The sequence below is a fragment of the Rhincodon typus genome, chromosome 12, assembly GCF_021869965.1.
Source record: "Rhincodon typus isolate 14 chromosome 12, sRhiTyp1.1, whole genome shotgun sequence".
Lineage (NCBI taxonomy): Eukaryota > Metazoa > Chordata > Chondrichthyes > Orectolobiformes > Rhincodontidae > Rhincodon > Rhincodon typus.
In genome coordinates this window covers 71525393-71549492 of record NC_063343.1, presented here as the reverse complement: position 1 = coordinate 71549492, position 24100 = coordinate 71525393, and positions in this window count along the sequence as shown.

Here is a 24100-nt window from a genome sequence, read left to right as displayed (position 1 = left end):
GTGTGGGAGATTGAGACATCGAGGGGAGAGTGAGCCCAGTGTGTGGGAGATTGACCCATCGAGGGGAGAGCAAACCCAGTATGTGGGAGATTGAGCCATCGAAGGGAAAACGAGCCCAGTGTGTGGGAGATTGAGACATCGAAGGAAAAATGAGCCCAGTGTGTGGGAGATTGAGCCATCGAGGAGAAAGCGAGCCCAGTGTGTGGGAGATTGAGACATTGAGGGGAAAGCGAGCCCAGTATGTGGGAGATTGAGCCATCCAGGGGAAAGTGGGCCCAGGGTGTGGGAGATTGAGCCATCAAGGGGAAAGCGACCCCAGGGTGTGGGAGATTGAGCCATCAAGGGGAAAGCAAACCCAACATAGTGACAAGAGAGTTTCCCACCACCACACACACCCGCCCCTCCACCTGCTGCAGCGGTGAGAGCAAGCAGCCTCGGGTCTCCCCGAGAGCCAGCCAAGGTGAAGGGATCAAGCTCTTGTAGGGAGTGTAAACCAGCATGGCTAAGCAATTAAGAAAAGTTTTGAGCTGTTATCTTCTTTTTTTTCCCCTTTATACCTAAAATTTTGTACCTAGGTACCATTGTACCTAAATGATGCTGGGAATGGCGACTTTGTAAACTTTTCACTGTATTCATGTACTTCTATACTTGAGTACACGTGACAATAAAGTCTAATTCTAGTTCTGGTTCTAGTCATGTCTGTAGTGGTTGTAACAAGGTCAGCCAGGTGGACTTCAAAAGGTATGATGGGGTTGTTAATCTGAGCTAATTAGGGACCCTTGGCTGACAGATAAGAACAGGAGTGCCAGTGTAAATAAAGCTTGACTTGGTGATGGGAAAATGGTCTCTGTGGAGTTATTTCCATGCCACCTCTGCCAAGAGACAAACATGTTATAGGCAGACATCTGAAGCTTCACTTCAATAAAGTCTTCATGTTGAACACACTGTTATGTTGTAAATTTGGAACAATATGTTGTAAAATTGCCCAGCAGGTTATTCATTATAACATTAATAATGAACAAATCCTCTCACACTGCTGTAATGAAGTTTAAATTGGCCTGAGTAAAATAATCATGAGGTGTGGCAACAGCAATGTGGTTGACTCTGAACTATCCTCTGGACAATTAGGGATGGACGATAAGTGCTGCCTAGCCAGTGGCATCCTCATCCTGATAATGAATAAAAAAAAACATTGTGATAATGTTTCTCACAATTCAGATAAATAAGGTCTAAGTCTAGAATACGTGTCCAAGTCCTAAGGGTACAATTTGAGAATTGAAATTCAGTTTAACCAAAAATCTGGAGATGAAAGGTGAGTACCTTCGAAAAGTAGCATGATGCTATCAGATTGGGTCAAAACTGATTAATTTTCAGGAAGAAAATCCACTGATCTTACCTAAAAAAATTAGGATTAAGGAGCAGGAGTAGATCATGGAGTACCTGCAGCCTGCTTCATCATTCAATAAGATCATAGCTGATCTTCTGAATCAATTCCATTTTTATTCCTGTTCCTCATGTGACTTAAATCCTCAGAGATAAAAAATTTATTGATCCCAGACTGGAATAAACTTGAGGATTGTGCATCCACTACCCCCTGGGGCAGAGAATATCCAAGGATTCACAAGCCTTTGAATGTAGAAATTTCTTCCCATCTCAGTCCTATAAGTGACTCTGGTTCTTAGCCAAAGCAATCGATTCTTAACTGCACAGAAAACCACTCAACTGCATCAAGCTCCCCAGCATTTCAAGAAGAAAATGCAGTCCAACAAAATACCAGCTTTGAATGAATAAGTAGGCCAGGTCATAGGGAATACGAATAGCAATTAATAACTTTTTACAAAATAACAGTCTTAGCATGATGAATCACACAACCGAATATTAATGAACAGAAAATCTTACACAGTTGACCAGGCCCTACACTCAAATTCTGATAATGTATTTCCTAGCACACAAAGTTCTCAGTGGAGCTGGTGCATAAAATCTGCCTGACATCGCAGACCTGGCCCTATAGCCAGTCCCTAACCTACATGAGTGCCTGAAATATCACTGAGATAAGGCTCTGTGAAAAAGGAAGCACCAATGCTTTTGGGGCACAGCTCTCTATCCCATGCCAAGACATTGCTGAGGGAACAGCTGTTAGAGTTGGGAAACATGGCAAACATCACAGTTTGCTTTAGCACAGGCCAGCTCCTGGTCAAGTGGCATTTTCATTGCACCCGATACTGAAGAAATATCTGGGGACAAAGGAAATGAAAGTCAATCTTTTCAGGCAAACACGCATGTGTATGTCTGCATCTGTATCTAGTTGGTTCTGTACTTCTACAACTTTATCCTGCAGCATTAAAAAGTGAATTTTCAGATACGATGAAGCCAAACTAAAACCTCCAATTCAACTTGGAACATTTCTGATGATAGAACAATGCTGGACCATGTAGTTGATTAAACTTTCCTGAACTGTTAATGCTGAAAAAAAACTTGCCTTGTTGATTGAAGTTATGTTCACAGACTCTGTTCCTGGGAGAAAGGGTTTCCCTCCAGCAAATTAAATATTCCATTTTCTTATCCTTGAAGAACATATTTCCTTCTTGTGCTTTCTTCAATTGTTCTGCTTCACCATTGCCAACCATAGCTGTCTGGCATTTCCTCCAACTACCCCTCCTTAATAAAAATCAAAAGAACTGCGGATGCTGTAAATCAGGAACAAAAACAAAGTTGCTGGAAAAACTCAGCAGGTCTGGCAGCATCTGTGGAGGAGAAAACAGAGTTAACGTTTCGGGTCCGGTGACATCCAACTGAGTTGTGAAGAATTCAGTGATAGTAACAGTATTGAATGTCAAAGGGTGGTGGTTAGATTGTCTCATTTGTAGATGGTCATTGCCTGGCATTTGTGTGGCATGAATATTACTTTTAATTTCCAGCCTAAGTCTGGACATTGTCCAGCTCTTATTGCATTTGGACATGGACTGTTAATATCTTCTAATGTCATTTAATATGAAATTTTGTTTGATAACCTTCGTGAGAAAGTTTGTGGCAACATTATGCTTAATTAAAAATCCTATATAAGTACAAGTTACTGTTGTGCTACATATTGTTGTTGATGCCATTTTTGTGGGCATTATTAATGGTTCTTTTTGTGAAGGGGCTTCCCTCCTTCCTTTAAACTAAGTAATCAACATTTTCATCCCTCACCTCAAAAAACTTCTTTGACATCTGCCATCCTTGGAAACAGCCCTTTCACATTCCATCTCCAATCTTCCCATTCTCGCACACATTCTTGGAAAATGTTGTCATATCCCAAACCTATGTTCACCTTGCACCTTTTATCTAGGTACATGTCCGACATTTCCCAGTTGGGTCCTGTCCTGCCGCAATGGTAAAAAAATCAATTAACGACATCCCCTTGTCACTGTGACCAAAATAAACAAGCAGCCCTTGTTCCTATAGACCTGTTTTCAACAATACAGCTTAACATATCAGTCAACATTTCTTCCCAGTCATCTAGCTCAGTGGAACAGCTCTCACTTGCCTCCGTTCATAAATTTGTAGAATAATACAGCACTGAAGAGATCCTTTGGTCCACCAAGTCTGTACCACCAAACGTTTACTACTGCCTACACTGGTCCCACGTTCCCACACTAAGTCCATTGCTTTGAATATTAAAGCACTTGAAGTGCTCATTCTGAAAATGACCTGCAGTGGTTTCTCCTTCTAACCACACAACAATATCTCAGCCATCTCCCAAGGACCTATCCTTAACCCCTTCTGATATTCCTCCAAAAAGGCAGCCCTAAAAAGCATTATTTGAAAGATATTACATTCCTGATTGACAACCAGCTCACCCCTACCACTCCCTCTCTCTTGTCTTCTCCATTGTCAGTTACATTACTGATATCCTCCCAGGTATTGATCCTTGTTCAAATACCTTTTCCCATTGATTGGTTCCATTCTCTTGCTGGCCCTGACCACACATAGCCTTAGTATTTCACTTTATCCTGAGTTAGGTTTCTGACCATTCCAACACCAATACTGTCCAATTCCACTTCCATAACATTACCTGAAGACACCTCTGTCTTGGCTCTTCTGCTGCTGGAATCCTAGTTTCTAATTTAGCAACACCCAAACTTGATCATTCCAATCCCCTCCTCATCAAAATCCCTTCTGCTGTCCTCCATAGACTTCAGAACATCCAAAACAACCTTGCTCAAGTCCAACCTGACTACCATCCCTCTGGTTTATTGTGAAAGTGAATCTACTGTGTGACAGTATGAAACCACGTTATGACCAGATTACATTTTTTTGTTTACTCATGTGGAGTCCCGTCTAGGCCAGTATTTATTGCCCTTTCTTAATTGTCTTTGAGAAAGTTATTGTGAGCCATCATAGTCTGTTGCAGTCACTGTATTTTTGGGAGCTCGCACTGTCCTGTCACAAAGGAAGCTCCAGAATATTGACCTGGTGACCATGAACGACTGCGATAGTTTGAAGTGAGGTGGTTGGCAGAATATTATAGAGGCTGGAATGATGTGGCCAAGAAACCTGAGAGAATTGTATGAGAAGTCTCAAAGTCGAGAACAATTATTCACATTTTCCAATGAAGATCTCAGAGTCAAGATAAGATGCTTGTTAGACAGCAGGGAGATGCCTAGTAATTTGTGAACAGTCTTACTAACATCATATTTTCATTAAAATGCAGCTTCCGGGAATAACGTTCTCTGTGAGTTCTTCTGGATACAGGAGGTGGTAGAACCAGGTGAGCATCTGGTGTGAGGAGTGCCACAGAGGCTGAGTAGGTTGTTAATGAGGTGAGTTTGGAGAGAAACCTCACAAAGCCTCATGGATGGAAACCTTCCAGGAATCTTGATGAAATTGACACATGGCCAAAAATGACAAGATTCAGTGCGGTGGATCGCTTGGATGGGAACTGGTTTTCTGATAAATCTGCTGCCCTCATCCTTCTGGATGGAATGGATCAGGGGTTTGGGAGGCACTTTGGAAGAATCCATGAGTGAGTTCCTGCTGTACCTCTGGTAACAGTGGCTGGAATGAGGGCTTCATGTAATGGATAGGGTTCTAATAATAAATTTTCTGAAGAAAGGTCTAGGCCCGAAAAGTCAGCCTTCCAGCTCCTCTGATGCTGTTTGGCCTGCTGTGTTCATCCAGCTCTACACCTTGTTATCTCTCCTCTAATAAAGCACGTTGCTTTTTCCTGGATGGTGTCAGGTTTCTCGAGTGTAGCATGATTGCCAGTTCTGAAACGCATTTCTGTTTGTTGCACCTAGCTGTGCACATAATGACTGCTCTGATTCCTAGGTTATAACAGTGAGTGCAATTCAAAAGTGCTTCATTTATTGTAAAGAACATTTGTAAGAACATCGATTGTAAAGAACCCTGTTCTTGCAAAGGTTGCTAAAGAAATGCAGTCTTGTGTTGCTTTTCCATAATGTTTGCCCTGTGGCCTAGTTTGATGCCATTTGGTTCCTTTCTGATTAATCCTCTTATTGATGAAAATTGGAGATAATGGTGATCGTAATATGAACTCCTTGAGGACTGTCATTTAGCTTTCTACCTATCCTGAAATATCTTGCCTGATAATGATTTTAAACAATGATCAGTTTCATGCTGTGGGATTACCTTCACAAGTGGCTGAACTGATTTTTCATTGTGTGCCATTGTGCACCAGTGTTAACATTGCAAAGAGGCATTGGATCAGTCTGCAGCAGCACAGGAGAGAACCTCTAGCATTGAGCAAGAACTTCCTCAATTCACTTTCACTGTGGAGTAGAAGGAGCACATCGCTGGCTATCCACGCCCATGACCCCAGAAGACCAAGAACAAAATGTGTTTGAAGAGCCAGCATGAACTATCTCCAAACACTTGCACCCAAAGTTAGAAGCCTCACCTTCATTTCAGTTTTTGAAGAATGTACATACTCCACACATGAGGGAAGGTGGTGGTGTGGTGGTAATGTTGCTGGACTAGTGATCTGGAACAGAGGGTAATGTTCTTGGGAAAATGGGTGACAACTCCATAACAGCAGATGATGAAATTTGCATTCAATATAAATCTGAAATGCAAAAACTCACATGATGGTGACCATGTTATAAAAAATCCGCCATCGTTACCTGATCTGGCCTACTTGTGATTCCAGACCCACAGCAATGTGGATGACTCTTAACTGCCTTCTAGGTAATTAGGGATGGGCAATGAATGTTGGCCTAGCCTGTGATGTTAACATTCCATAAACATGTTAAAACAAGACTCTAGCCAATAACAGCAATCACCTTGACAGGATCACTCTTGGTTCCCTCAAATGATTTGTCTTTATCATGTAGGATGAGCAATGTGATTGGGCTGATCAGAAACCCAATTCAAACAATGTTCAATCAGAAGGTTATTGTCCAACAGATTTATTTGGAATCACAAGTTTTTGGAGCGCTTGTGATTTCAAATAAACTTGTTTTACTATAACCTGGTATCGTGTAACTTCTGAACTTGTCCACTCCAGTCCAACACAGGCACGTCCACATCAGTGTTCAGTTAGTGACAGTATTAGAATATGGTAAGTCCCAGATCTGCTGAACTGGCCACCAGTAATGAGTTCCTTCGGTTTTCAACAGTTGACAGAGAAATGAAATATGAGAATATTTCAGTGAAAAGGACCAGATAGTTTTGATTCTGATCCCTGTTTCCAATTTCAAATCCATCTGCTTTATTTTTCATTGATTTTGTATGTTTACCGTTCCCTATTTGCATAATACATGGCATGATTTCCATATGAAGGTTGCAAAAAGTTGTAACAGTATTAAATGGCTTAAACCTGAGCCTTATGCCAAAGGTACAGTTAATGATGCACCACCAGACATTGTACAAGGCTGCATGTGTCTGGTAGGTCTTGGTATGACTTGAAATGATAGCTGGGACGCCCTCACTTCAAAATCATAATGCACTGAGTTCAAACCAACTCCCCGATTCGAAAGCAAAAACCAAGGCTGACACTCTGTTGAATGAGACATTAAACCAATGCTGCTATTTGCTATTTCCAGCTTTATTCTCAGGATGTGGGCACTGTTGAGTCCTTCAGAATTTCTTACCCATCCTTAACTACCCAATTCAGGGAAAGATAAAAGATTTCACAGCATTTTTTCAAAGAAGAGCCAGGGAGCTATCCCAAGTGTCCTGGTCGTCAATCAACATCATCAAAAACAGGTTGACAGTAATCTGGTGATCACCGCGTGGCTCTTTGTGGGATCTTGTTATGCGCAAATTAACTGCTGTGTTTCCTAAATTGCAACATTTCAAAAAGGATTTCATTGGCTGTAAGGAGCTTTGAGATGACTGGGTGTGGCATCAAGGAACCTGAGCAAAACTGGAATTGATGCGAATCAGGGTGCATGCTTTCCGTTGGTTGGAGTCAAACCTGGTACATAGGAAGATGGTCGTGATTTTTGCAGGTTAGTCATCTCAGCTCCAGGACATCTCTGCAAGATTTCCTCAAGGTAGTGTCCTAGGCCCAATCATCTTCAGCTGCTTCACCAATGACCTTCCCTCCATCATAAGGTCAGAAGTGGGGATGTTGCTGATGATTGCACAATGTTCAGCATCGTTCATGACTCCTCAGATCTGAAGCAGTCTGTTTTCAAATGCAACAAGAACTGGACAACATCCACGTTGGGGCTGATGTGTGGCAAGTAACATTGTCTCCACAAAAATAATAGGCAATGACCATCTCCAATAATAAGCAAGCTAATAACCGCCCCTTAACTTTCAGCAGTGTTACGCCACCATCAACGTCTTTGGGGTTACCATTGACCGGAAACCTAACTGGACTGACTGCATAAACACAATGCCTACAAACTCGGTTAGAGGTAAGGAATACTGTAGCGAATAACTCACTTCCTGACTTCCCTAAACCTGTCCACCAACTACAAGGCACAAGTCAGGAATGTGATGGAATACTCCCCACCTCCCTGGATGGGTGCAGCTCCGACAATACTCAAGAAGCTTGACACCATCCAGGACAAAGCAGCCCGCTTGACTGGCACAATATCCATAAACATCCACTCCAACTACAGACACTCAGTATTAGCAGTTTGTACAATCTACAAGAATCACTTCAGAAATTTACCAAAGATCCTGAGACAGCACCTTCCAAACCCATGACCACATCTATCTAGAAGAACAAGGGCAGCAGATACATGGGAACACCACCCCCTGCAAGTTCCCCTCCAAGTCATTCACAATCCTGTCTTGGAAACGTATTCCCATTCTTTCATTGTCACTGGGTCAAAATCCTGGAATTCCCTCCCTAAGGGCATTGTGGGTCAACCCACAGCAGGAGGACTGCAGCGGTTCAAGAAGGCAGCTCAGGACCACCTTCTCAAGAACAACTAGAGATGGACAAGAAATGCTTACCAGCCAGTGATGACCATGTCCCAGAAGTGAATAAAAAAAATGGTCTGGTGGTTGTGAAAATCACAATATAAATGCAAGTATTGCTGTAAAGGAAAACATGACGTTTTAGCAACAAAGTCTTTCTCTCATTTTTGAATACCTGAACACTTTATGCTTTCATCAGAGATTCTTCTCAGGTTTATTTTTCTAAATTGTGAGCAAAGTCACAGAGAGATGAATTTTGTCTCAAATCTCATTGACTGGAATCACACAGTGTGAATCCAGGCCTTAGCCACTTGTGATCACAGCAAAGCAGCCACAATGAACCTTTGTAACACACGGGGAGTTACCTTTACTGACACCTTACTGAAAGGGACCTGACAAATGCAGGTTTCTCTTTACCATAAGTGTACGGTTGATGTTATCATGTAACACTGTGCCAAATTGAACCCTTGTCCGCGAGGTAGCAACCTACACAGAATTATTTTCTCATAAGCTGCCATCAAATCAGCGAGCAAAACTCACAGAGCTGTACATGGGCATCTGGCAGCAGCAAATGTTAACTGTCACCATGGAAACCCACACCGCAGAAATGCCACTGACCCACTGCATAGCCAGCACAATACAACAATCAGGCACCTCTCTCTGACTGCCTGCGTCTGTCATCATCCCCGTATTGCTATAGCAACCGGGACATATCCTTCATTACCCTGCCTCGGCAATGACGAGAACACAATATCCAGCCAAATGTAATCACTGGGAAGTAAGTTTATTTTGCATTTTGATAAAATCTCCTGCAACTTGGACAAGCACAGGCCGTGAATGTATGAGGTACACCTGTAGTGTCTATTAGGTTAATTCCCCAACAGTGGTCTAATTCTCTTCTGACAGTGACAATCCAAAATTCTCTGCTTCCTTTCATTTGTAAAGCAGCTTTCCATCATTATTTTATTTCTAGAAAGCAGATGTGACAAACACATGCCGTAGAATTTGCAGCATAAAAACCATCCATTCAATCCATCTGGTCTCTCTTAGTGTCTGTTCCACATGAAAGTTCTCTTATTCATATCACTTTGTTCCCTTTTCCTTCCATTCACTTCTTCCTTGAGTGTTAATCCAGACTTCCCTTTAGAAGCTGCGATAGATATTTACCTCAATTACTAAAGCTGGCAGAGAGTTCCACACTCTTGATAACTCTCTAGCTGAAGAAGTTTCTCCAAACTCTTCACAGTTAATACTGACCCCAATCCTAACTTTCTTCATAAGTGGCAACAATGTTAATTATACCTAGACATGTAGAACCCTCCATAATTTATGAAACTTCTGTTTCATCATTTTTTCTTGAGCAAAGAACCGACATGAGCAATTCTTCCTGTAATCTTCCTACTAAGTTTGAGCTTCAAATCTGTACAATACAACTGGAAACTCACTCAAATTAAAGTTGAGGCTTCAATATAAACTTTGCCACAAAGATTGCAAGGACGAGTTAAGTGACAGTTGTTATAGAAACATCTTTAAAAGAATAGTCGGGAAAGAATCTTGTGAAAGCAAACAAAGTCACAAGGATCATTTCGTTTTGTAGAACATTAACCTTAGAACAATAAAGGAGGAAACAGACTAATCATTGAATGAAATCCCTGCTGGCACCCGAATTTCAGATTTGTAAGTTATATCCGCATCTTGATCTTACTAATCTCATTTACTACACTCAGCACTTTCACACATATATATTCTTCCCCAGATGATAGACGCTATCGCTTTTCCTCGTATGTGGAATCTATCTAATATTAGTGGTATTATCGCTGAACTATTAATCCAGAGATCCAGGTAACGTTCTGGGAACCTGGGTTCAAATCCTGCCATGGCAGACGGTGGAATTTGAATTCAATAAATATCTGGAATTAAGCATGTAATGATGACTGTTAATCCATTGTTGATTGTTGAAAAAACCCATCTTGATCATTAATGTCCTTTAGGGAAGAAAACTGCCATCCTTACCTGGCCTTCCATACATGTGACTCCAGACCCACAGCAATGTGATTGAGTCTTATCTGCTCTCTGGGTAATAAATGCTGCCTAGCCAGCGATACCCTCATCCCATGAATGAATAAAGAGAAAATATTTTACTAGTTCCTGCTCTAGAGCTGTATGTCTCTCAATGTTCTTTGTACTTTGGCTCCTCTCTATGATATTACGTCCTGCTTCTCACAACTTCGTCAATTTTAGCTTCAACGCTCTCCAATTGCAGAAGAAATTTGCCTACAAGAAAATTGATTCTGGTTCTGTTTCAATCGACCTGTTCGGCTTGTGCAGATCCCATCACCCCCAGAGCTGGTTCCTGCAGCCTAAGAATCTCGAGCTATTCCTTCTGCAACATTTCTCCGGCTACCACCTACAGCAGCTCAATTTTTCTATTACCATACTCATTTATATGTGGCACCAGAACTAATTCAGAGATTATTACTTCAGAGGTGCCACTCACTCATTTCCTACCTAGCTTCCTGAATTCTGAATACAGAAGCACATCCCCCTTTCTATCTATATCATTGATACTAATGTGAACTGCAACCACTTCCTGTTCCATGCAGTGTGCTCTGCAACTGTTCAGTGACATTATAGATCCTTACGCCAGGGAGGTGTTGTAAAATTCTGGCATGTACAGAGTTGCAGAAGCAGATGTCTGTTCCCCAATGATGAACTCATACATCATGAGTGCCTTCCTAGTCTCTTTTACATGTTGTCCATGTACCTGAGCATCATGGTGCAATGGGTCTAACTCTGGGTGCTTCCCCAGATGAGCCATGACTTTGATTAATGTTCAGAACCCAACACTGAAGAGTAAGACCCTGGGGAGCACTGAGGTTCAGAGTGACCTTGGTATGTATGTCCACTAAGGTCCCATAAGGTAACAGAAAAGGTGGATAGTGTGGAAGAAGGTAAATGGGGCATTTGATCAGCTGAGGCATTAGAGCAGTGAGATAATACTGGAACTGTATAAATGTAGGTTAGGCCACAGCTAGAATATTGTGAGACGTTCTGGAATCCACATTACAGGAGGGATGTGATCACACTAGAGATGGTGCAGAAGAGACCTACCAGGATGTTCCCTAGGCTGGAGAGTTTCAGTTATCAGGAGAGATTGGACATACTGGGGTTGTTTTCCTTAGAACAGAAGAGACTGAGGTGGGGACATGATTGAGATGTACAAAATGATGAGGGGCATAGACAGGGTCAACAGGAAGAAACCTTTCCCCTTGATGGAGGGATCAATGACCAGGGGCATATTGAAGAAGAATTTAAGTGTGTACTTGTGATGCCAAGGCACACAAGGCTATGAGCCAAGTGCCGGAAAATGGAATTCAAGCTGCTTTTGACTCGCCCAGAATTGAGGGATGAAGGAACTTTTTTCTGTGCTGTAGCTCAGTGTTTCTAATAGTTGGAGAGTGGGGTGGAATCAGGAGTCTCTCTCACTCTCTCCTTTTCATTTCTTGACTATCTGGTTATCACCTATTCCGTCTCTGCCTGAATCACCTTAGTGTGTGGGATCCTGCGTCGATAAATGCACAGGACAGAAAGTGCTCAGTCTCATTGAGGGCAGCAGCAATACTATCTTCAGATCAAGCACCTAACCATAAAGCTGGATCTCCTGTGGGTAAAGTCACTTCCTCAGCATATCATTACACTAGACCCAGGAATGTTCAGGGACAGATTGGGGACTCCAGGATTCAGGGCTTCTCTTCCATTCCTCGCGGTTAGACAATAAAAATTGACAACACGCCAGCAAATCAGCTCTCTTCTTCCAATTCAGGGATTGAGAGGGAGGTGGAGGGACCGGGCGGAGAGGGAGGTGGAGGGTCCGGGCGGAAAGGAAGGTGGAGGGACTGGGCAGAAAGGGAGGTGGAGGGACTGGGAGGAGAGGAAGGTGAAGGGGCTGGGAGGAGAGGAAAGTGGAGGGACCAGGAGGAGAGGGAGGTGGAGGGACTGGGAGGAGAGGAAGGTGGAGGTACTGGGAGGAAAGGGGGATGGAGGGACTGGGAGGAGAGGAAGGTGGAAGGACTGGGAGGTAAGGGCGATGGAAGGACTGGAAGGTTTTGAGAAGGTTTTCCAGTGCTTGACGCCTAAGTTATTGAATGCCTGGCCATCAATGATGGAGCAGTGGTCTGAAATCTGTTATCATGTCTGGTGCTGGAATGTCATATCCTTTAATTCAGATTAAGTTTTATATTCTGAAAATCTGGCCACAAGCAAGCTGTTAAAAGAGCTGCTGCTAATCATGTCACTGTTAGTATTTGAATCTTGTCACAGCCCAAATGAATTTTTTTATTCTCCCACGGATATCAGCATCATCGGCAAATCCAAAACATATTATCCATTGCTAATTGCCCCAGGATTAAGTGGTGAGACCTGGATATGCTAAACTAGGTGATAGTACCACATAATGGAGAGTATTCTCAATGTTAAGGCGGGACTTCCTCTCCACAAGGACTGTGCGGTGGTCACTCTTACCGATACTGTCATGGACAGATCCAACTGCAGCTGGCCGATTGGTAAGGATGAGGTCAAGTATGTTTTCCCCTCTTTTTGGTTCCCTCACCATCTGCCGCAGGCCCAGTCTAGCAGCTTTGTCCTTTAGGACCTGACCAACTCGATCAGTAGTACTGCCGAGCCACTTTTGGTGGTGGTAATGAGCAAAATTGACAAAAGAGAGTCAGTGGGCATGACCTATTTTGAATTCCAAAATGCCTTTGACAAGATGCTGCACAGAAGCATGGTAAATAAGAGGTGTTGGGGTTAAGGTACTGGCATGGATAGAGGATTGGCTGACTGGCAGAAAGCAGAGAGTAGGGATAAAGGGGTCTTTTTCAGGATGGTAACTGGTGATTCGTGGCGTTGCGCAAGGGTTGTATTGGGACCACAACTATTCACGCTATACATTAACGATATGGGCAAAGGAATTGACGGCATTGTTGCTTCTAATGCAGACGACACAAAGATAGGTGGAGGGACAGATTATATTTAGGAAGCGAGGAAACTACAGAAAGATTTAAACGAAGAAGTGGCAGATCGAATACCATGTAGGAAAGTTTGAGGTCCTGTATTTTTTGTAGGGAGAATGGAGGTATAGACTATTTCCTAAACAGGGAGAAACTTCAGAAATGAGAAGCACAACATGACTTGAGAGTTCTAGTTCAGTATTTTCTTAAGGTTCACATCAGATTCAGTTGGCAGTTAGGAAGGCAAATGCAATGCTTGCATTCATTTTGAAGGGGCTAGATTACAATAGCTGTGATATACTGCTGAGGCTGTATAAAACTGTTGTCAGACCACATTTGGAATATTGTGAGCAGTTTTTGGCCTTGTTTCTTAGGAAGGATGTGTTGGTTTTGGAGGGGATCTGGAGGAGGTTTACAAGAAAGATCCCAGGGATGAAGGGTTTGTCGTATGTGGAGTGGTTGAGTACTCTGGGTCTGTACCTGTTGGAGTTTAGAAGGATGAGAAGGGATCTGATTGAAACTTAGAAAATGTTCAGAGGCTGGGATAGAGTGGGTGTAGGGAAGATGTTTCCTCTCATTGGAGAAACTAGGACCTGAGGGCATAGCCTCAGAGTGAAAGGACATATTTTTTTCTCTTTTCAGGTACTATTTACTGAATTAGCTCTACCATCTCCTTCTCAAGCCTCTTGAATAAACAATGTTGAACTGCACCTGCTCTTTTTACCTCAAATTTCTCAACAAACACCTCATCCTTTGTACCTCCTGATTGACTTGACAATACCTTCAGAGTCTCTCACCTCAGAATCTGAAAATTGTGCCATCAAATGCTGATCCTGCAACCTAGAACTGAGGGAGTTCTTTACAGTTTGAGTGGTTTCTGTCATTGAGATAAGAAGTTCAGGCTTTGACTTCCTGTTTTAGCATCTGGTGGATGCTAACGATTCCCAGCATAGCTCCAAGGAGAACAGTGAATTTCGCCAGTACTCTAGTCATCACTTAACCTTCAAACAACTCAATGTAAAAACAAACAACATCGTCAAAAAAAATTAAATAGGCATTGAGGGATCTTTCTGTGTACCAAATGGCAAGTAGGACAGTGAACCAATAGCACTTTGCAATGTATTGAGTTGATGTGAAAACGTAAGTCTTTCTTTTACAAATTGTGTCCTTTTCGTGGCCCTCTGATCCTACCTTATCTTTTTGCCCCGTAACCCATTCTGTCTGCTGTTCGATTTCTTCCCTCCACCACCTATCCTGATCTTCCTGTCCCCTCGCAAAGCATCCTTTGACATCTTGGGTCAGAAAGGAGCTTTTGAAATGTAGATCTCAGCTGCTTGTTTTTAATGATAGAATTAGTCAATATTACCAGTTTCCATGGACTTTTCTCCTGTAATTTTTCACTCTCAACACTGTCACATTGTGATCAGCAGTGAGAAAAGTGATATAATGTCAATAAATAAGTACAATGGTAGATACTACTTTTAATAAAGAACATGTTGCCTCTCTCAGGATTTGTCTTTCACATATCACAGTTCCACAGTATGCTTCCAAACTAGTTATTTACAAGCACCGCAGATCAGCTCATGAACTGTGATGCCCTTAGGAAATAAAGATACTGTTGGGTTTGATGTTATTAAAAGCTGTGAGTTTAACTTAAAAGATAAACTACATATAAATTAACCAGAAGAGTGAGAAGCGAAATGAAACTGGTTTTAATTATTATCCTAATTTTTTTTATAAATCTTGTCCATGAAACAATCTTTCAGCAATTGTTTATACTTCTTCTCTCACGGTATTTTGTAGCTCATTAATTTGCTGTCTGAATTTACTTCTTCACAGCTCCTTTAATCCAGCTCTCCTCAGTTTACGTCTGAGTGGCTCATCTTTATGGATTTCAAGTTGTGCAGTGGCAGGGGGAAATGAGCCTGAGTACATTACACTAAAAGTACAGGAGCTGGGTGTAAGGGAAAGGCTTTGTTTCCTGTCTCTTTGCACACCAGGGCTGCATTCAAATGAATATTGTTTGAAACTTTCATCACAACAATGCAGCCTTCTTAATAGAACTCCATCTTCAGTCCTTGGGCTACAACAATCTGCATTAAATCCATTATTTAAATGCTCTTTAAAACTTGTATCTTTGGTGAAGCTGTTATCAGTCATCTCATACTGGAATAAGATGAGGTCTGTGGTTCTGTAAGTGGACATTAACGAGTTTGATTGAAGACAAAAAGATGAGAAGAGAGGGCATCATCTGCAACCTTACAGAGTCGAGTTCCATCTGATTGGATGTCATGATGGCATAGCTCCTTGTGCACATCCTGAGTAGCTGGTCCTAAAATAAAGGTAAAATTAACCCAATACTCCACATCTCCACTGACATTCTTTTATAGACCCTTTCTAAACTTGAACATTTAATATTCCACTCTATTTCTCTATTCCTTCCTCCCATCCCTCTAAAATGTTTATTTAATTTGAGGCATTCATTTGGAACAATTTTCTCAGTCCCCTTGGGGCATGTATTATGTTCATGTGCTTCTTTATCGTTGTCCATTCTCTGTACGCAGAGGTGAAGTCAGGTGTTCACTTCTCTGCAAACAGGAGTATCCTGGGTCTCCTTCAGAAAGTGGAAGTGCATCATTGTTAATGAGAAAATAGACCTCTGGACCAGGCTGGATAAGACATTCCCATGTAGCAATCTGGTCTTCAGGCTGGGTGGCACTTTCCCCGTTTCTTTTCACAGCCTTTCATCAAAAGATCATCCTCAGTCTTCAGGTGAGCTCTGTCTTTAATAAGGACTCACTTTTCTGTGATAGCCTTCTGCAAACTGAAATGAAAATTATGGGTGTCTCTCTCTCTCTCTCTCTCTCCAAGGTTTCTTTTTTTAAAACACAGATTCTTCATGCATTAATTGGGCAGAAAGCTTCTTTTTCAGTGATCTTGGAGACCTGGGTATTTCTGTGAAGGGGTAACCTTTTCCTCCATCAGATTATCTTTTAGTTGTTTCTAATGTGTGAAAACATTGGATGGCTCTTTACAGGATTTTTGAAAATTCTCTGTAATCTGATCTTCTTCGATCTCCAAAGATTTGCTACATTCTGTGACTGCTAATAGCTGGGTTTTTGAGTTATCAGACACCCTGAAGTACTCAGACTGCTCCATTACTTTTTTTAACCTCGATCAGTTGAAGCACCTCCTGAAGTTTGCCTTTAAGCTTTGTTGAGGCATTCTGCATTTCGAAAAGCTCAATAAGTTGGCCCTGAAGTTGCTGACTGATAAAATACCCTTCATGTCCATAAAGCCAAAAGAACTGTGATCGTTGGAAATCTGAAACAAACAGGGAATGCTGGAGAAACTCAGAGGTCTGGCAGTATTTGTGGAGAGAGAAACTGAGTTAATATTTTGAGTCTGATATGAATCTTCTCCAGAACATTGAGTGTATTAAGACTCTATCACAATGTCCTCCTGCCTTTAGACACCTCAATTATTCTTGGAATGTTGAATATTGGCCTGAACCAAATTGAATTTAAGTGCAGCCTTCCCCATGGATAGATTTTTATGATCTGGTTAGAGTTGTTGAAATGCTTTGAATGGACTGTTTCCAAAATTTGAAGTTTTTCTCTAAATACTTATACTTTCTGTAGGTGTTCATAAAGATTTGTTTCACACAGTTGATTCCTCCCATCGTGGGAGGAAAAAATCCATCTAACTCGAAACTTCAACATCATGGACTCTGTTTTGGAACTGTGCGAACTGCTTTCTGCATGATGGACGATCCCTTTCTAGCTGCATAAATGAATGATACCTCAGAGGGTTTGGTGAATTTCCTAGCTGTGCAAGGTTTTTAAGCCTTGCTTGTTTCCATTTCTGATTGAACTGGTATGAGGTTGTCTTTCTGTTTCCCTGTGGAGATCCATCCTTTACTACAGGGAGAATCTTTTCATCTAGCTGTGATTGCAATTGCTGCTGCTACATGTCTTGGGAGGGGCGTGTTGTCTTTGAAAGAAGTAAATAACTTCACCTCTATCGAAAGAAACAGCAGAAGCTTCATGAAGTGTGCCACATGAATCCACAACATACAAATATAAGTGTAGAAACATATGAGACCAGAACAGGAGTTGGCCATTTGACCCTTCAAGCCTGCTCCTTCGTTCAATATGATCATGGCTGATTATCAAGCTCAATATCCTAATCCTACCCTCCCCCTATATCCCTTAATCCTTTTAGCGATAAGAGCTACATCTATATCCTTTTTTAAAACACATAGTTTTGGCCTTAGCCACTCTCTTTGGTAGTGAATTTCACAGGATCACCACTCTCTGGGTGAAAACATTTCTCCTCATCTCAGCCCTAAAAGGTTTACTCTGTATCCTTAACAATGACCCCTGGTTCTGGACTCCCCCCACCATCGGGAACTGTATCTACCCTGTCTAGCTCTGTTAGAATTTTATAGATTTCCATGAGATTCCCCTCATTTTTTTAAACTCCAGTGAATACAATCCGAACTGATTGACCCAGTGCACCATGCTGTCTCTGTACTTTATTACAGTTGTTCATGCCGTTTACCTCCGGTTCTATACATCTGGTTATCTGTCACCAGAGAGTAACTTCTGGTCTACCCTCCTGTAAGTGGACATCAGCAGGCATTATTAAGTATAACTATGTCCAAGGGATATTAAAAGGGGTCAACTTCTGGAGCCCAACAGACTCAGGCTCCAGTTCCATGTGATTTATCAGACTTTTGAATGGACCTCTTTAATGCTAATGTTGATCTCTCTCTGCACCTTCTCAGCAGATATAACACTGTATCCTGCACTCTGTTCTGTTACCCTGATGCACTTGTATAGCACGATCTGCCTGGAAAGCATGTAAGACAACACTCTTCACTGTACTTCAGTACATGCAACAGTAATAATAAATCAAATCAAATTTAACATCATTACAACACAATGTAGATGCTTGGAGGATATATTGACCTTCAAAGGAGTACAACATAGGTTTACAGAATGATACCTAGACTTCAGGGGTGATGTTATGAGGAGAGATTATACCAATTAGAGCTGTTATCTCTAGAATTTACAAGGTTAAGGAGTGATCTGATCGAAGTCTTCAAGATATTAACAGGAAAAGTCAGGATAGATAAATATAAACTATTTCCACTGGTTGGAGATTCAGAGATTTGGGGACATAGACTAAGAATTAGGGCCGACTGGTCAGGAGAGATGTTCTGAAGCACTTCAACACACAAAGGGTGGGAGACGTTTGGAGCTCTCTTCCATAAATGGCAGTGGACGTTGGATCTGTTGTTAATTTTAAAGCTACATTAGATAATTTTTTGTCATGCTAAAGTATTAAGGAATATGGGGCAAAGGCAGGTACATGGAAATAGGCCACAGATCAGCCATGAGCTCATTGAATGGTGGAACAGGCTTGAGGGGCTGAAAGGCCTACTGTTGCTATGCTCTTACATTTTTCCATAGCTATTCCTAGAGTAATGCTATAATTAACCTTTTACTCCACATAAGTGGCTTAATGTTAAATTCCATTTGTTAATGACGCAATGAATTGACTTTGGACATTGTTCTACATTCTCTATTTGTATGAATTTAACGAAGGCAGGAGCTTATTTGTGAGCAGTTTCTATTGTTCCGAAGTTGAAACTAATGTTCAATATCAATGTTTACTCAAATAAAGAAAATCAATTAACGTTTATTTTTAAAGGAGAATCGATGATGTTGTGTGGTGAGAGACCAGTATAAAATAACATTCCCTCTGAGTTTATTTTGAATTATGAGCATACTAGCAAGGAACAAGAGTAGGCTGCTCACCCCTTCGGGCCTGCTCCACGATCTAAAAGGGTCATGGCTGATCCGACTTTAATCTCAACATGTCACTGAAACTGCGTAGGAGGCTGAGGACAGAGTGTATAGAGTGGGAATGGAATGAAGAACTAACAAGGTCAGTGACTGGAAAGACAGAAAACCATTCTATTCCGGCCTGCCTGTCAGATCCTAACCTCTGACACCACTCCTCGTTAAAATCTCCTTATTCCAATTTTAATATCAGGTTTGCACGTCTGTTAATTTGAGAGCTCACCCCTTGGCTTTCTGTCTTTATAAAATTTGTTATTTCCCAGAGTGTTTTGAACTGGATTCCTTGCTTCATTTTAAATTTTTAAAAAACTCTATCTTGTGATGATTCCTTTAACCTTGATTCTGCTGGTCTTCCTAATGGGAGAACCCATTCCTAAAAATTCCTGACAGTGCTCTCTTCCTTCCTCCCTTACTTTCCCGGCAATCCTTTGGTACAGGGACGAGAAATGCAGCCATTCTATTTTATTCCACTTTATTCTCATTGAGACTCATAATGATATCCACAGAATCTACCTGATAGGCTCATCAAATCCTATTGATTTTCACATTTACTGCTCAGGCTGATCTGTTCAATTCATATTTTACATTAGCTGTCCTGATTGCATTGTTACAAGGACAGAGCTTTACGATCAGAATGATTGTGATAGGTTTGTCCAGCCCCTTGTGAAACTTGAACGAAGAAATCAGGCAAGCTCTAAGGCACTGAGGAGAAGTGTCACCATCCAGGTTGGAGATGTAAGAGGAAAGGTTTGAAGATGTGGGGTTTATGAGGAGATATTGTCAACCTTAGATTTGAAGGTCATAGTTGAAAAGATGATAATTTTTCAGGTGTTTTAAAGGAGTGGGCTAGATTAGGAGGCACCTGTTTTGAACAAAGTGAGATTGAGAGGATGAAGGAGAGATTAGAGAGGGACTGAAATGCGATAAACTTGGATAAATCCTTGGTCTGTCCCCTCCTGGAGATTTATTTTTTCATTCCAATAAAAATTATGTCTAGGCACTGTGGAAAGAGGATACATCCACACTGAAAATTTATAACTATCAGTAATAGGTTAGGACACTGCTTCTGGAAAAGTAATGATTGAGTAGTGACATGATCGACCTCAATAATGTTGTGAACATATTTCATAAGGTCAGTAAAGAGAAAATATCTCCATTTGCAGTGAGACAAGAACTAGGAGCCTTGAATATAAAACTCAGATCAGCCATGATCTATTTAAATAGTAGAACATGGTCAAGTTGACTGAATGGCCTCCCCAGCTACAATATTTTCATTAGTCAGTCTCTGGCAATGCTAAGAAATTTCAAGATGCTTTACTGATAAATAAAACAAGGAATTCAAGAGATAAAAATGGAAAATGCTGGAAACACTCAGCTGGAGAAAAAAACTACTCTTCAGGAAATGACCATCCATTAAAATTCTACATAAAAACCAAAAGAACTTCGGATGCTGTAAATCAGGAACAAAAACAAAGTTGCTGGAAAAACTCAGCAGGTCTGGCAGCATCTGTGGAGGAGAAAACAGAGTTAACGTTTCGGGTCAGGTGACCCTTCCTCAGAACTGATGGTGGCTGGGAAAACATCAGTTTATATGCAGAAAATAGGGAGGTGGGTGGGGTAGGGAGTAAATGATAAGATAGAGCCCAAAGACAGAGAAAGACAGTTGGACAGACAAAGGAGTTGCTAACGATCAGGCTGGGAGGGTGAATAGTTGTTAATGGGGACTGTTAGTGACTAACAACAGAGGGTGTGTTATGGCAGGCTGTGTGGTAACAAGGCCTGGTGTGTGGGGTGGTATGGGGGGCTGGGACATGGGAGAGTTTAGGCCCTAAAATTATTGAACTCAATATTGAGTCTAGAGGGCTGTAGGGTCCCCAAGTGGAATATGAGGTGTTGTTCCTCCAGCTTGCGCTGGGCTTCACTGGAACACTGTAGCAAGCTGGAGACAGAGATGTTGGCCAGGGAGCAAGGTGTGCATTGAAGTGGCAGGCAACAGGTAGTTCAGGGTCTTTTTTGTGAGCAGAGAATTAAAATTTTACATACTTCATCGATATTCCCAATAGGAAGGGGCACTGAAATTTCTTGAAGGTAGCTTTGTCCAAAGATCATCTTTCATATGAGTCTTTGAAACTATTATTCTGCTCCAACCTTGACTGAGAGCATGGTTGATCTGTAGCTCAATGTCTTCTACCCACCCCGGTTCTATAAAACCCGAATACGTTTGCTAAACAGACATTCCCAGTGAGAGGCTGCCAGGAGTCTTTAATGAACACAACATCATTTCCCTGAGGATTCTTCCAAGCCTTTGTTAACGTTATTACAAGAAGCCCAATGGGTAACCTTGAGAAATAGCTCAGTGATTCAACCTTCAAATCTGATGTTCTTTACCAGCACACGTAATAAGAAAGACAGCAGATCTGATCAAGAGGCTACCTGCTCCAGACCTGAAAAACGGAGTATTGTCCTTTAATTTATTTAATATGGGTCAATCTTTAACACAGTAATAAATAACAACTTAAACAAAGTCAGCAGGCCGCACGGTCCATTTCCCTGGTGGAATCTCTTCTATGATGCCAGAACTTCCACAGTGCCAGGATCCAAATGCATTGTTGAGTAATGTCCCTGAAACATGGAGGTATTCTGTCCATTGAATCATTTTTGCCAACTGCACAATTTTGCTGTACAAGGCTGAAGCTTTATGTTGTTGCCTCAAACATTGAGAGAATGGCACTCCGGGTTGACAACTTATTTATCAACGCTAACAGTACCCCCAGAGCATATCAGAGGGACCACTGTGCTGTTGGCTGTGGCTTTTTAAAAATGAGACACTAAATCAAAATGTCTCCCCCTCAGGTGGATGGAATAGATTCTCTGGCAATGTTTCAAAGCAAAGCCGTTGGGGGGTTGCGGGGGGGTGGTTCTCCCCTGGGTTCTGGCTGACATTTATCAATCAACTAGAAAGGAAAACAGATGAACAGATTAGAATCTTGTTGCCTATGAGAGACGTTGCTATGTTCAAAGCAGTTGCCACATCCAAAAGCTGCTACAGTTTAAACATTCTTTCTGTATCAGGAAGCATGTCGGGAAATACTGAGATAGGTGCTGCATAAATGTAAGTTCTTTTTTCTGTTTTTACAAAGCTTATGTCTTGTTTAAGTGCTGGAAGAGATCATTAAAACCTGCCCAGTATGCAATGCTGCTTCTCTCTACTGTACCTTTACCTGCTGTTGGACTCCAGCATGTCTCGGGCAGCTTCATTAACAAGGCAAACACCACAATTGCTTGTGAACATCTTTGAATTAGCAGCTAGCTAAAGTTCAAATGCAGTGAGAAAAGGTCTCCGTGAGTTTATCCCTAAAACCTTCAGGGAGGTTTATTGTTTCTCAAAAGGTTAAAACACTATGACATTCTTATGTTTCACCAGTTTAAAAACCAGAGAATAAAAAGTCAGAAGCAGTTCAAAAGTGAAAGATTGGAGGCAATCATTTTATTTTCTGATTCACAGGGACACTTTTGTAGTAAGACTTTAGCCAGGGGCAAACATTCAGTGTGAAATTTCCAATCAATTCCTTGGCACTTCACCAAGGACACCATGGGGAAATCTCACCTTTTGTGAAATTTTCAACAGGTATTTTGAATACCTTCTAACTAGACATGTTTAAGGGCTGACTTTTATTCCCATTATGTGAAACTAATAGCAGGGCAAAACAGGACTGGGAGGTGATGAATTTTAAACCATTGTTACCCCGGTGCAAAGATTTCATGCTTTGAATGCAAGCATTACAGTCAAACAAAATTCAGCCAACAGTGACCAAGAAAAGCTGAATGTTGAGGCTCAAGAATCACTCTGAATCAAGCTTTGTGCCTCAAGCAATAGGTCCCAACAGCCTTTCTGTGCCTGTAGATGAAAGATTCTCAAGTAAAAATTAAATGTTGAATGCAGTAAGTTGGTGACACCATCCTGCAGTGAGGTCCAAGAAAATATGTGGAGAGAGCAGGGGAGTGGGACTGACCGAATGCTTAACCAATGAGCTTGGGAGGCATTGTTGAGCTGAATAATCTCCTTCTGCGTTGTAATGATACTCTGACCCTGTTAAAAATTGGAGACCACTTTTTTCCTTCAAAACTAACAATGATACATTCAAGTGCATTTTAAAGCTTCGCAATAAAAGCTCTTTTTCAAATAACGAAAAGAGATATAGCGATGTTTGGAATCCTTCTCACCCTCAATAAAACTGTCTGAACATTCATTGCACAAAAGGTTACAGCATCAGACATGGTCCCTGCTCCATCCCTGATGTTTTGCTTTTCACCTTACCTCATAGCTCCATGACTAATAACATTGCTCTCTCAACCGACTCCTTACTCTTTGCCAGAGCATATGTCAATTCCTAGTCGAGTGAATTTGAGAAAGAGCAAAACGATTTTATTCATGAGTCCTTAACCATTGAAGAGGGGCAGGCAGCCAACATAAAGGACCCCTCCATAGCTCACTGAGTGGACCTGTTTATAGCCAGCCTGGCCAGGCCCAGGAGCAGACCCATGAGGAGGTCCTCCAATCTGCCCAAACTCCTTCACACCAGATGCTCAAAGATCGGGAGTGTAGGGTTAAATTGCAACCAAAACACAACAAAAAGTTCTTCAAATAACTAAAAAGGGGATGCAATCACCCACAACTAATCTATACATGGTCCATGCACTCCACAGCGCTGCAAAATAAACAGTTAGACTGGGAGCCACACCTACTGTTATATGGGAGAGCTTTGTGCAACACCCTCCATTCCAGGTCCCTGAGGAAAATTGAGAGGATTCCTGTCTGGAGAGTCCTGTACTGGAGATCCCTGG